The sequence below is a fragment of the Gossypium hirsutum genome, chromosome A10 (genome assembly GCF_007990345.1).
Source record: "Gossypium hirsutum isolate 1008001.06 chromosome A10, Gossypium_hirsutum_v2.1, whole genome shotgun sequence".
NCBI lineage: Eukaryota > Viridiplantae > Streptophyta > Magnoliopsida > Malvales > Malvaceae > Gossypium > Gossypium hirsutum.
This window is the reverse complement of record NC_053433.1, coordinates 99,443,462-99,458,761: the sequence shown is the minus strand read 5'-3', so window position 1 is coordinate 99,458,761 and position 15,300 is coordinate 99,443,462. Positions and strand designations below refer to the sequence as shown.

The 15,300-nt window shown below is 34.5% G+C and overlaps 1 non-coding gene across 1 annotated transcript; it reads right to left on the bottom strand.

Annotated features, from left to right (window-relative positions):
- Positions 1 to 7,305: 7,305 nt before the first annotated feature.
- LOC121208894 (small nucleolar RNA R71) lies at positions 7,306 to 7,412 on the bottom strand. Its single transcript, XR_005904017.1, has one exon. It is a non-coding gene; the product is annotated as a small nucleolar RNA R71 (small nucleolar RNA).
- Positions 7,413 to 15,300: the final 7,888 nt, after the last annotated feature.

Here is a 15,300-nt window from a genome sequence, read left to right as displayed (position 1 = left end):
TATTATCATATTCCCCCTACTTAGCCCATGCTTGCCTTCAAGTATGGTTCCTATTCCACTATATAATTTAGATTTTACCATGAAAGAAGCATCACTTCAAAGTTTTATTAAAATTAAGCATAATGCATATGAAAATAAAGAGAACCTTTAACTTGGCTCAAGTAAAACTGAAAAGTACTACAACTTAAACACACAACAAATAAATCAACTTGAATTATTTCATGAAAGTTAAATAATTCTTACCAAAACACCCTATTTGTTCCACCCTTAGTCCCCAAATTTAGCAATAAGTAAAAGCTGAAAACATATGGTTACATCATGATTGCAGTGTTACAATTTTTATTCTTTCTATTCGATTTTAAATACTAATTCAATAACGAAAAAAAAAAACTGCGTCGAGATTTCGTTAACACAACGGATGTGTGAAAGAAAATTTGTAGAATGTTTGCAAAATATATACCGGCTAAAACCCAGTTATTTTTGCAAGTTTATATGTTAATTTTATGTCATTATATATATATATAAAAATAATATAACGTACTCAAACTCTTTAAGTATAATAAACATAAAGATGATCAAATCCTGATGACCACCACTCTTATTAATATAACAATGGAAAGACAAATTAATATTTTAGTCGCAAGCATCGGGATTTGCCAAGAGGAAAGCTTCAATGGCCTTGTAAACTACCTCACTCCTTTGAGTGAGAGCCTTGATTTCATGTTCGGTGATTACATAATCGCCAACGGTGTATAAAAAAATAGATATTATCAGAACTTATAATAAAATTGTTAAAAAAAATGTTATATTTAGTTAAATTTGATGAAAAAATTTTATTTTATAAATCTTATTAACGAGTGCAAAAAAGGGGGAGGTTTTTAGATACAAATTAATATTTTTACTCGAAAGCAATAAGCTATTAATTTAATATAAATGTGTTATTATAAATAAATTATTAATTAATTTTAATCAATTGAATTTGATTGATATTGTTATTATTGTAATAACTCAAAAAACGTGAGTTTGAATTTACTCAAATATATCTTGTCTTCCACTTTAGAGATTAATTAAACATTTTAATAATAAAAAATATCATTTTCAGAAATATTGGCCTCTGGTACTTTCTTAAAATTTTAATACAACGTGATTTTAGGGTATAATTGTTAAGAATGTAATATTATAAGTCTGAAACACGTGAAAAAATTATATTAATATGTTTGTTTCGTTGAACGCCTTATTAAGAATGTAACGATAATTTTTGAAATTAACCCGATCAAATAAAATATAAGTTTTATTAATATTAACTTTTTCAAAATATATTTATTATTAGCAAAGTAGTATTAATAAACATATAATTCTGTCTATTTATTTTTAAATAATATTAATTTATTTCAGAATTAATATATGATTAAATTTAAAATAATATATGATTAATATATGATTTTGTAAATAAAAATATTGCATAAAAATAATAAATAAATAATAACTAATGAAAAAAGAAGAAGATGATTTTGTCTCAAAATAAATGTTAGGACAAAGCCAAATTTTTTTTTAGGTAAGGTAAAAATACAATTTATTTTTATTAATTTAAAATTTTAAAAGATATAAATAAAAAAATTTTCATTTTAAGCACAGTGACACTACCAGCCCCTGAGTACACTCCTTTCAACTGTATTATTCATTACTTTTGTATCATTATTCAAATAAATGACATTAAAACTACATCGGGAACATCGAGGGTTTGATTTGGTAAAATTAACTTTTAGGTCATTAAAAGTTTTAAAATTATAATTAATAAATTGATCGAATTTGTTTGGCCCCCCAAAAATTTACAAGTCACTTCTTGACTTTCTAATATAAAATTTTTTGCTGCACCCTTTATTATTTATACACTTCTAATATATTTTTACTTCAAATTAATGACTATTGGATCAGAATGAATGTTTTTAATAGATTGTTGTGTCGAATTCCGATTTACATTAACCCTAGCGTTAGGCACTTCTTCTTGTAATTGACTCCTATTTTTTCGTTCTCCAATGTTTGAGTAGGGTTTTCGTTAACCCTAGACTCAACTTCATCATCTGCTTCAATTTTCGGCGATGGCTTGCTCTTAGTTCCTACCACCTCTGATTGCCTTTTTTGTAGCTTCGTTTCCTTGTGATTAGCAATCTCTACCTTTTAATTTTATTAATTGAACGCATGATATCTTAGAGTAGATCTGGTCATAGAAAAAACAAGATTAGCACATTGTCAGTCTCCGGCAACGACGCCAAAATTTGGTGTGTCGTTGAAAGCACCAAAAATATCTTATCCCTAAATAATAAAAAAGAATAGTATAGGGGAGTAGGGTCAAATCCTCAGGGACTGGATTGCCACAGCTCCTTGATTCTCGAAATCCTAGGCACAGTCATGCCCAAGAAAAACAACAGACCTGGGAAAAAGTTAAAATAAAATAGGATTAAAAATATGGATTAGTCGAAATTAAATGGATCGAAATCATAATTGTGATAAGATCTAGAATTGAGAAAAAAAATATTTTCCAATTGAAGGATTCCAACCTCCGCTTATCTTGATCCTCCTTTGGTTCAATCATAGGCTTTTAGGTGATCCTCTTTATGACCGAATAAGCCAACTATAGTGGAAGAGGACACCTATGACCACCAACCCCACTTAAGCTTTAGGCTTACAATTTAGAAGAACCTGACTCTAGCCAACCGTCACTTTTGTGACACCGTCTTACACCAGATCATCGTTTCTCATTGGCGAATGCCACACCATTTCATCTCTTGGGCTTGACAATCTCTGATGCAATAAGTTAGCGAATTGGTTGTGCAACCTTTCCAAAACATACAAAGATATCGTCTTTGTACAAGTTGAAAAGACTACTTTTGGAAGGACATGGACGAAAGCGTCAATCCCGTAATGCTGAGAAATGATGAATACCCATTGAGAAGGGCTAAGTGCGGGTTTTAAGCCTCATGAACTCTTTTGGAGAAGTCTTGATAACCTTGGGCTAGATTAGTTTATTGACCCATGATTTTTGAGAAAAAAACACAAGTTTAATGAAATGAAATTTTATTGGAAAAGAAAAGAAACTAAAGGGCTAAAAGCCTTAGGGGGAAGGAGTTTTTTACAGAAGTGACGAGTCAGTATTCATGTCACTCCATCCCCTATTTGTAGTACATGAAAAACCTTAGGTAGTTCCTATTTAAACTTTAGATGATAATATTTAAAAGATATAATTTGAAATTAAATCTAAACAATATAATAATCCTAACAACAATCCTAAAAATAAAATTCAAATTTAAACAAAGCTTTATGTCCATAAATCTTTTTTTTTTGAAATTTTGCCCCAAGTCTTCCACATTTTGTATTTTTGGCACCACTTCTTTTGTACTTCACATGCTGACTCGTTTTGTCTTTAAATTCACTCTTTTTGCTCCAAAATTTCCTTTTGTCATTAATTTAGTCCCTCCAAGATAAAAAACCATAAACAGCCCAAATTAGCAAGATCGTACTCAAAATATATGTAATTAACACATAAAAGTATGTCATTTTAGTGTATTATCAAGTAATGTTTTGTAGAAAAAGCCATACGAAGGAGGGCTGATAATTAATTAGCTATGGACATCTAAAATTAATTAGAATTATGGATAATGGATAGACTTAACGTACCTTGGAAATCAAATTAGTGAAGTAGTCAAGCCTGCTGCTCAATTTTAAAGCTAAATTGTCCTTTTAAGGGAGACCCCAAATTCGGTGAACCAAAAGCCAAACATCCATGGAATAATTAAATTAAGGGTCCCTAAACTTTATAAAATTTACAAAATAGCCCCAACAAGTTTGTCAACTGACCATTCAACTCCTTCCTTGAAACATGCTTTGTTTTTGTTATTTTTAACAAAGCCATTCTACTCACTCCTGATAAACCATAATATATAATCTTTTTACCCCACGCTTGGCATATTTTTGGAAGGTTTTGGAAGGATTATCATAAGATTTAATAAATTTGATACTTTTAATTCTTTAATTTCATGTTTTATACTCAGAAGAGCTTAGGATAGCAAAAAGAGCAAGAAACGGGCGAAAAACGAACAAATTGGACCTAATTTAGTGTTTCACACGGCCTAGGCACTTCCACACGGGTAATCCACACGCCCGTGTGTCATGGCCATGTTGACATTAAACCAAGCCAGAATTGCACACGGCCTGAGCACCCTCACACGAGCGTGGCACACGGCCCTGTCCTTGTCGAGCTCAAGTCTAATTCTACTCGGAAAAGGCTAATTTTAGGCTATTTTGGGCATTCCAAAGTCTATATAAACACCCTAGAAGAGGATCAAGTGGGACACACAGAATAGAAGGCAGAAAACACTCATAGATAGCCATCGGAATCAGCTTAGAAGCAGGATCTACTTCAAGACTGAAGATCTCCACTCAATTTCCTTAGAAGTTCTTTGGGTTTTTTATGTTTTGTTATTTTTCCAATTTTGAGATGTTTTCCATTACTATGAGCTAAATTCTCTAAATACCTAGGGAAGTTGAAACCTAAGACGGATCTTATTACTATTTGAATTATATGATAAATACTTGTCTTATTCTTAATTATGAGTTTTAATCCATGCTTTAATATTCTAGGATATTAATTCAGGTTTTGATGTGCTTACTCAGTGGAGCAAAAGTCTCTGTTTAAGAGTAGATCCTCCATAATTAAGTGGAGTTGCATGCAATCCTGGAGATATGACGATATAAATCTGCCGAATTAGAGTCAAATCTAAGAAGGGAATTCATAGATCGAGTTAATGCGACAATAGGGGTTTTAATTAGTAAGAGATTTTGATTAATGATAAACCGTAATATATACATATTTTTACCCTATGCTTGGCATATTTATGTATGATTTTTCCTTAATTTCATTGAATTTGATTCTCCTAATCGTTTAAGTTCTTGTTTTATACTTAGGTGAGCATAAGAAGGCGAAAAGAGCAAGAAACAAACAAAAAAGGGACCAAATAGGCTTAAAACTGTGTTTCACACGGCCTAAGCACTTTTACACAGGTGATCTACACGCCCGTGTGAGTCACACGGGAAGGCCAAACGCCCGTGGGACATGGCCGTGTCGACTAAAAATCAACTCAGTAGTACACACGGCTTAAGCACCTTCACACGAGCGTGGCATACGATCATGTCCCTGTCAAGCCCAAGTCTAGTTCTACTCGAAAAAGGTTAATTTTGGACTATTTTGGGCATTCAAAAGTTTATATAAACACCCTAAAAGAGGATTAGGGGGACACACAGAGTTGGAGGTAGAAAATACTCAAGAATAGCCATCAGAATCACATCAAAGCCAGGATCTATATCAAGACTGAAGATTTCCATCCAATTTTCTAAAAGTTCTTTTGGTTTCTTTATGTTTTATTGTTTTCCAAACTTTGAGATGTTTTCCATTATTATTGTGAACTAAACTCCCTAAATACCTAAGGGAGATGAACCCTATGATGAATCTTATTACTATTTGAATTATATGATAAAGACTTATTCTTATTCTTAACTGTGAGTTCTAAATTCTTGTTTTAATATTCTAGGGTATTAATTCATGTTTTTATGTGCTTAATCAGTGGAGCAAAAGTCCCTGTTTAAGAGTAGATCATCCATAATTAAGCGGAGTTGAATGCAATCCTAGAGATAGGAAGACATAAATCTGTCGGATTAGAGTCAAATCTAATAAGGGAATCCATAGATCGAGTTAATGCGACAATAGTGGTTTTAATTAGAAAGAGATTTTAATTAATCAACCTAAAGTCAGTTATTCTTAGTCTCGAGAGAGATATTAACATAAATTAGGGATTTCTATGGATTAAGTTAAGTGAATAAATTATCTAATTCAGAAGTAATAAGTGAAGTCTAGGTGGATTGTTCCTTGGGTATTGTCTTCTCCATCAGTTTTTCCCAAAGTATTTTCCAAACTTCATCTTTGTCGTAATCTTAGTCAATTAGATAAATAGTTTTAGTTTAAAAACACACCTTAATTCTTAGGCTAGATAATAAAAAGATAGTAATTACTAGTACTTTTACTCTTCATGGATACGATATTTCCGGTCTCACCATAACTATACTACTGTTCGATAGGTGTGCTCGCCTTAAGTCGAATTTTTAGTTAGTTACATGATCATCAATTAATCAACCTAGAGTCAGTTGTTTTTAGTCTTGAGAGAGATATTAACATAAATCAGGGATTTATACAGATTAAGTCAAGTGAATAAATCGTCTAATTCAGAAGTGATAAGTGAAGTCTAGGTGGATTCTTCCTTGGGTATTGTCTTTTCCATCGGTTTTCTAAAAAGTATTTTCCAACTTTAATATCTGTCGTAATTTTAGCTAATTAGATAATTTGTCTTAGTTTAAAACATTCTCTTAATTGTTAGGCTAGATAATAAAAAGATAGTAATTACTAGTACTTTTAGTCCTTGTGGATACGATATTTCCGGTCTAACCATAACTATACTACTGTTCAATAGGCGATCTTGCCTCAGTCAAATTTTTAGTTAGTTTAGTGACCATCAAGTTTTTGGCACCGTTGCCAGGGACTAAGATATTAGGAACGCTCGATTTTTATTACTTTAGCCATTTTTTTTACTTTTATTGCAATTTACTTTTTGTTTTTAGTTTAATTTTTCTTTTCTAAAGTTTTCTTTTTAATTGCTTCTGGCAAGTGTCTCTAGTTTATGACTAGAAGGAACCTATCAGGACCTTTGCTTTTTTACAGTGAAATTGAAAGCACAGCTCGTAGAAATCAAAGAAAAATAAGGCGAAATCTACAATACATAGAGGAAAAGTGAGAGGACGATATCCATACTACAACCGAGGAGATGGCTGATAATTAGAATAATCCACTACCTCCTGTGGTTGTGCAAATCCAGTAAATCAGAATCCTGCCCCTCGTACTATGTATGATTATGCTAAGCCTACTTTAACAGGAACTGAATCGAGTATAGTTAGACCTACTATTGCAGCAAATAGTTTTGAACTGAAACCTAACACGATTCAAATGATACAATAGTTTGTTCAGTTTGATGGTTTGCAGGACGAGGATCCAAACACTCGTTTAGCAAATTTTCTGGAATTCTGCGACACTTTAAGATTAATTGCGTTTCTGACGATGCCATTCGCCTTCGATTGTTTCCCTTTTCATTAAAGAATAAGGCTAAACAGTGGTTGAACTCATTACTACAGGGATTAATCACTACTTGGGAGCAAATGAAGGAAAAATTTTTACTCAAATATTTTCCTCCGACTAAAACGGCTAAATTGAGGAATGATATCTCTACTTTTGTGCAGATGGATTTAGAAACACTATATGATGCATGAGAGAGATACAAGGATTTATTGAGAAGGTGCCCTCACTATGGATTACCTTTATGGCTACAGGTTCAAACTTTCCACAATGGTTTGAACCCCTTAACGAGACAGATGGTCGATGCAGCGGCCTGTGGAACCTTAAATAATAAAACACCTGAGGAGGCTTATGAGTTCATTGAAGAGATGTTACTGAATAATTATCAGTGGCAAGTCATGAGGATAAAGCCTAATAAAGCAACCGGTGTTTTCAACCTCAACGCAGTCACCATGTTATCAAACCAAGTAGAGCTCTTAAATAAAAAGTTTGATGGCTTATGTGTTTCTACGTAGGTGTATCTGGTGATGTAGTGTGATACAAATGGATGAGGGATAAATAATCTAGAATGCCTAGCCTACGACCATAATACTACGAACAAACAAGTCAACTATATGGGTAACAATTCTAGACCACAGAATAATTCATATAGTAATACTTACAATGCAGGCTAGAGGAACCATCCCAACTTCTCTTGGGGTGGTCAAGGAAATCAGAGACCACCACCACCTCCAGGATTCCAACAACAACCTTACCAGCAAGAGAAAAAGTCAAACCTTGAAGAGATGATGACGAAGTTTATTTCAGTGGCGGAAACCCATTTTCAAAACACTGAAACTGCAATTAAAAATCAACAGATATCGATTCAAGGACTCAAGAATCAAATAAGACAGCTGGCTAAGTTGGTCTCTGAAACACCACAAGGTAGCTTGCCGAGTAACATAGAAACTAACCTAAGGGAGCAACTTCATGCCATCACTGTGCGCGATGAAGAAGGTTTAGTTGAATCTAAATCTGAAACAAGGCATGAAGCTTTGGTAAGTAATGATAAGGATGAGATGAATCATGGTACACAGAAGCCGATAAGCAAAGAGTATAAACCTTGTATACCATATCCCAATGCAAAAAGGAAAGACCGCATAGACGAACAATTCGATAAATTCCTTAAACTACTTAAAAAGTTACATATTAACTTACCATTTATTGAAGCTCTTTTGCATATGCCCAACTCAGTTACATTTTTAAAGGAGCTCTTATAAAAAAATGGAAGTTAGATGAGTCATCACATGTGGAGTTAAATGCAGTCTGCTCAGTTATTCTACAAAACAAGCTACCCAACAAACTGAAAGATCCAGGGAGTTTTACAATTCCTTGTTTAATTGGTAGTTTGAATGTTAACAATGCTTTAGCTGATTTATGGGCAAGTATTAATGTTATGCCTTATAAAATGTTTAAACAACTAGGTCTTGGGAAACCAAAACAAACTAGGATGAGCGTTCAATTGGCTGATAAAACCATTAGATTTCCTAGGGGTATAATTGAGGATGTGCTCGTCAAAATCGAAAAATTTATATTTCCAATAGACTTTGTTGTTTTAGACATGGATAAGGATAGTGACATTCCTTTAATTTTAGGATGACCTTTTTTAGCAACTGCTAGGACTATTATTGACGTCGGTACAAGTGAGTTAATACTTCGGGTAGGCGATGACATGATTAAACTCCAAGCTCATGATCCTGTCAAAAAGACTAGTGATCGAAATGGTTACATAAGTTCTTTTAATGTGAGTAACCTTGTTGTTCAACCCTCTTTACAGGAAAAACTTTTAAGAAGTACAAATGAGCCACGTTCTAGTCCATGTAATAACAAGACTATCCATGAAGAACAAAGTCTACAGATCGAGAAACTAGATGAATAACGAACACAGTTTAAGGAGAAACTGAGAATACATGATGAATCAATGTAGTGCCATGACAAACTTAAAGGTGAATCAAATCAACTTAAGGTTGGAGACAAAGAACTATTAGATGAAGCAGACCCTCGTGTTGCCATTTCTAAACCTAATGGAGAAATCCCTTTTACGGTACTCAACGTTTTTCTATACGGTAGAATTGAGATAACTCATTCTAAATTCGGCACTTTAAAGGTTAATAGTACTCGTCTAAAACCTTATTTTGATAAAATTGGTAGCAGGGATGAAGAGCTTCAACTCCTCGAACCACCATGACCGTGCAAATATGAGGTGAGTCAAGCTTAGACAATAAATAAGCGCTTCTCGAGAGGCAACCCGAGTACTAACATCACTAACCCGTTTATTTTATCTATTTTCATTTTTTTATAAGGTACAGTGACCCACACGGCCTGGGCACACAGGCGTGTCCTTGGCCGTGTGGAAACAGGGCTTGAAATTACCCAAACTTGATAGACATAGGCAAAAGAGGAGACACGAGCATGCGACACGCCCGTGTGGGCCATACAGCCTAGACACATGGGTGTGTTCTAGGCCGTGTGAAAACTGGAGCTAAATTTTCAAATTTTAAATAAGTCAGGGAGCTCCACAGGCAAGGCACATGGCTGTGTGTTCAGACACACGGGCGTGGGGGATACCATACAGGCATGGGAGAAGCGAACAACGAGGCACACGGTCGTGCAATATGGCTGTATGAACCACACGGTCGAGACACACGGGAGTGTTTAAAGTTGTGTGACGAATGGGCAGTAAATTTTCACGATAAACAAAGGCTAACCATGAGCCACATGGGCGTGTGACACAGCCATATGGCCCAACACGAGCCTCACACGACCGTGCCCCGATTTAACCCTAATCCCCTTTTCATATTTTTCCTAGTTTGTTTTTTTTTCTGATCTCTTCTTCCCTAAGCCACTGCCTGCCTCAAATCCGGCCACCACATAGCTCTTCTCCTTGCTCCCCCTCTCTTCTTCTTTCCATTCATTTTCTTTCCTTCCCTTTCCTTTCTTTCTTTCCTCTTTCTTTCCTTTTCTCCCATCTCCTTTTTCTTCCTCATTTTTCTCCTACCCACATGGCCACCAGCTCACTCCACGCCCCAAAAGCCATCGTGCACCACCCTTACCCTTACCCCGCATGCGCTTCAGCAATAACCCCCACCCCTAACCAGCAACCCCAACACCCACCCTTGCCTCGGTCCACCGTTGCCCTTTCTTCCGATTAACCACCTTTCATATATTCGGTTTCCCCTTTTCCCCTTTATTTTTATTTATTTATTTATTTTTAATTATTATTCTTCATTATTATTATTACTGTTATTATTCATTATATTTATTACTAATTATTATTATTATAATTATGATTATTATTCCTTTATTATTATTTTGTTGGTTGTAGTTTTCTGATTTTTTCATCTTTGTTCTTTACTCTATCTTATTCTGCTATTTTTAGTATTAATACAATATTTTCCCCTATTTGCATCCATATGTTTTATTTTGGTTTAGTTGTTCTTATAAAATAATATTTAACTTTTTCTGTTTCATCTTTTTGCTTAATTAGTATTATTGTTTCACTTTTTCCTCTTATCAACATTATATTAGTCATGCATATAGTTTTTTCTCTTTAAGTCCCTACCTTCTTTAGTACATATTCTATGTGGGATATATTTTTATAATTACGGGTCTCTCTAATTAGACATGTGGATTGAATATTTGGTGATGCCTTGTTACTAATAAATTCTTTTAATTTTCAGGCACATAATGACAAACACATGAGGCAAGAAGACTGTCGTCCCCGCTTCTAAAAATCAGAAAGGTCTTGGTGGGACCTCTTCATCAAGCGCTTCGGCTGCAACTCGCCACCCTTTGCTCCAATTTCCATCGAACAACCAGGAGGATTTATATCAGCTTTTCAGCGTATGACCTTTCGGTGTGGGGCGTTGCATTGATTGGGCCACGCTAGAGCAGGTCCGTTTGGCTGATGATGTGCGCGTAATTATTACCACAGCCCCGTGGGATCGGTTCTTTGCAATTATCGAGCCTACCTATTCAGAGCTTACCTTGGAGTTTTGCACTACTTTCCATCTATAGCATGTGATGAATACCCATGGCGAGGCTAGTACTATCACTTTCAGACTTGGTTTTTTAGTGCGACATATGAGCGTCCCGATGAGTTTATAGGTGCTGATAACTTGCTTCACCTCCACCGTCACATCTATTACTCACATTCGTACTGTTGGACCGATCTCACAACCAGTCAGATCCATTATGACGCGAGTCGCTCGAAGGCGACATCTCTTTCTCTGGCTCTACGATACATCCACGCCTTATTAGCTCACACGTTGACTGGTAGGAGAGAGAGCATAAGAGTTGTAAGCACTACTGACGCATACTATCTTTAGAACATGGTGACTGGTCACGTTTTTTATTTGGCATACTTCATAGCGCTTGCTTTTCACCATCAGACGGACCGCCATAGGAGGGGCCCCATCTGTCTTGGTCCCTACGTGACTCGTTTCCCTCGACACTTCAGCCTCTTCAACACTCTAGAGATGTCATCGACACTCACACTAGTAGGTCAGATGGCTCCTCAGGGAATTTCTAGTATGATCCACATGAGGATGATAGAGCGACACCGTTGATTCGACCCCCCTCAGTATAGACTCGTTCACTCTGATGGCCATGATGAGCCAGAGGACATTGCTGATGATGTCCCTTCCCCTCACGAGGACCCACACCCACTGCCACCACCGAGTCACCGACCTTCTACTGCCACCATGACTGATATATCCGAGTGACTCACTCGTTTTGAGCAACAATGTTTTGCGAGGTTCGACAACATTGAGGTAATTCTGCGGTAGATCTGCTAGTGTTTCCATATCTCACCTCCACCACCACCACCACCTCCTGATGCTGACGCATTTGATGATGAAGACCTCTGAGTCTATTTATTTTATTTATTTATTATTTATTTTTCTTTTATTTATTTTTTGAAGACTTCTGTTTTATATTTTGAACTATGTTTATCTTTATGGTTATTATCAAGTAATCCCTTAATTCTTTTCCATAGTGGTGTTTATTTTCTTATTAGTAACTCAGAATCATGCCTTTCATTAGCCTTATCTACAACTCAAGCTGTCACTATTCAAAGGATTTCATCAAAAAATTCAGGGCAGTTTCGCTTCTCTCCCTCTCTTCTAATTTTATGCTTATATTATTATTATCTATCTTCGTACATTGAGGACAATGTACATCTTCAGTGTGGGGAGGTTATTTATATGTTTATTAGAAAATCCCCGAATTTTTATCTCGTTCTCAAATAATTTTCTCATATTATTATTAGAGTGAATTCTGATTGATTTATAATTTTTGTTGATATGTTTTAAATTAAATCATAGGTAATTGTACATTGATTGTTTAACCTTAAGACATTGAGAATCAAACATGATAAGTTGACTTTTGATAATTAAAATTGCTAGGTTGTTTCCCTGAATTGAGGTATTATCTTGAAATTCTGAATTCACAAGATTGACATCAAAAACCATAATTTTTGTGAGATCTTAAGCCTTTAGAGTATATATCCTTTCTTGCTCACTTTTATTGTTGCTTATGAGTGTGTCAATACTGATTTATTATTCTTGAACTTGCTTTGATTATATATGTCAAGACGACACCATTGTTTTGATATACCAAGATGATAAAGGCACTTAGGTTTTAACCCACTTACCCCATAAAAAGCCTACCCACATAATTGACCCTTAGTGAACCTCTTTGAGCCTTAACCATTGTTTCTTGATTTTCCCCTTAATGTTAACCCACAACTTAACCATTTTTGATTCGTTAAGAATTTCTCCCTTTTCATTGACTTCTTTTTATCGAGATTTGATTTGATTAGTTAGCTAACTAATGTTCGTTCATTCCAGTTACTGAATTATTTCTTATTATGTACTTTCCATTATTGTACTTGTTCTTATTCTTTAAAAAAAATCGTATATTTATATTCATATAATTACATATTGTTATAAAGAGCTTGGATAAGTTAAAGTTATTATTTCGAGAAAAGAAAGCTTATTTCATTAGTTTTGGATAGTCTTAATTCTGGAAATTGTTTGTAATTCAGTAATTAGCTTTATTATTCTAAGTTTGGTAATTTATTAAATTAATCTCGATTCTAACCCTCTTTTTATCCTTTATCAACACCTTTAACTCAAGCCCCATTACAACCCTGCTAAAGACCTTTTGATTTTTGTATCATTTCATTTATAGTGGTGGAGATTTAATTTTTCATGCAAGCATATGATAATAACTTTTCATGTTTGACTATTGAGTGCTTAATTATTGAACCTTAAACACTTTGAGTGATTTGAATAAATCTTTAGTGAGGATGCCAACTCTTGTTAATTTGGAATTAAAGGTAATTATTTAGATAAGGGGAGATACCTATGATTTTTATGATTAAAACGCTCAACTTGGATTATTTGAAACTTTGATGTTCTTTTAGTTATATTCTCAATGTATGATTATTTGCGGATCATTTTGAATCATTATTGATGAAAATTATAAGTTGAGAAGAATTTATTTTAATTGAGAGTTGAGGATTTTGCTTGAGGACAAGCAAATGCTTAAGTGTGGGGATATTTGATAAACCATAATATATACATCTTTTTACCCTATGCTTGGCATATTTTTGGAAGCATTATCATAAGATTTAATGAATTTGATACTTTTAATCCTTTAATTTCATGTTTTATACTCAGAGAGCTTAGGATAGCAAAAAAGAGCAAGAAACGGGCCAAAAACGAACAAATTGGGCCTAATTCAGTGTTTCACACGGCCTAGGCACTTCCATACTGGTAATCTACATGCCTGTGTGTGGCACACGGGCAGGCCACACCCGTGTGTCATGGCCGTGTCGACATTAAACCAAGCCAGAATTACATACGGCCTGTGCACCCTCACACGTACGTGGCACACAGCTGTGTCCCTGTTGAGCTCAAGTCTAATTCTACTCTGAAAAGGATAATTTTGGGCTATTTTGGGCATTCCAAAGTCTATTTACACACCCTAGAAGAGGATCAAGAGGGACACACAGAGTAGAAAGGCAGAAAATACTCAAGGACAGCCATCAGAATCAGCTCGGAAGTAGGATCTACTTCAAGACTAAAGATCTCCATTCAATTTCCTTAGAAGTTCGTTGAGTTTCTTTATGTTTTGTTATTTTCCCAATTTTGAGATGTTTTCTATTACTATGAACTAAATTCCCTAAATACCTAGAGAAGTTGAAACCTAAGACGGATCTTATTACTATTTGAATTATATGATAAATACTTGTCTTATTCTTAATTATGAGTTTTAATCCTTACTTTAATATTCTAGGATATTAATTTAGGTTTTGATGTGCTTATTCAGTGGAGCAAAAGTCCCTGTTTAAGAGTAGATCCTTCATAATTAAGCGGAGTTGCATGTAATCCTAGAGATGGGACGACATAAATCTGCCGGATTAGAGTCAAATCTAATAAGGGAATCCATAGATCGAGTTATTGCGATAATAGGGGTTTTAATTAGAAAGAGATTTCGATTAATCAACCTAGAGTCAGTTGTTTTTAGTCTCGAGAGAGATATTAACATAAATCATGGATTTCTACAGATTAAGTCAAGTGAACAAATCGTCTAATCCAGAAGTGATAAGTGAAATCTAGGTGGATTCTTCCTTAGGTATTGTCTTTTCCATCGGTTTTCTAAAAAGAATTTTCCAACATTAATCTCTGTCATAATTTTAGTTAATTAGATAATTAGTCTTAGTTTAAAAAATTCTCTTAATTGTTAGGCTAGATAATAAAAAGATTGTAATTACTAGTACTTTTACTCCTTGTGGATACGATATTTCCTGTCTCACCAGAACTATACTACTGTTCAATAGGTGCCTTTGCCTTAGTCGAATTTTTAGTTAGTTTAGCGACCATCAATTCCTCTTCTCAAGGTGGCCGACCATGGGAAGGGGGATTGGCTGCTATTTTTAGGAAATTTCTTTCTAGTTTTCTATTTTTGAATATAGCAATGTGATTTAAATTGGGTTTCAAGGTTAATTTGATGAAAGTTAATTGCTAGCATTTTTAACTAATTATAAAATTTTATCAAATCAAATGTAAAACTTGAATTAA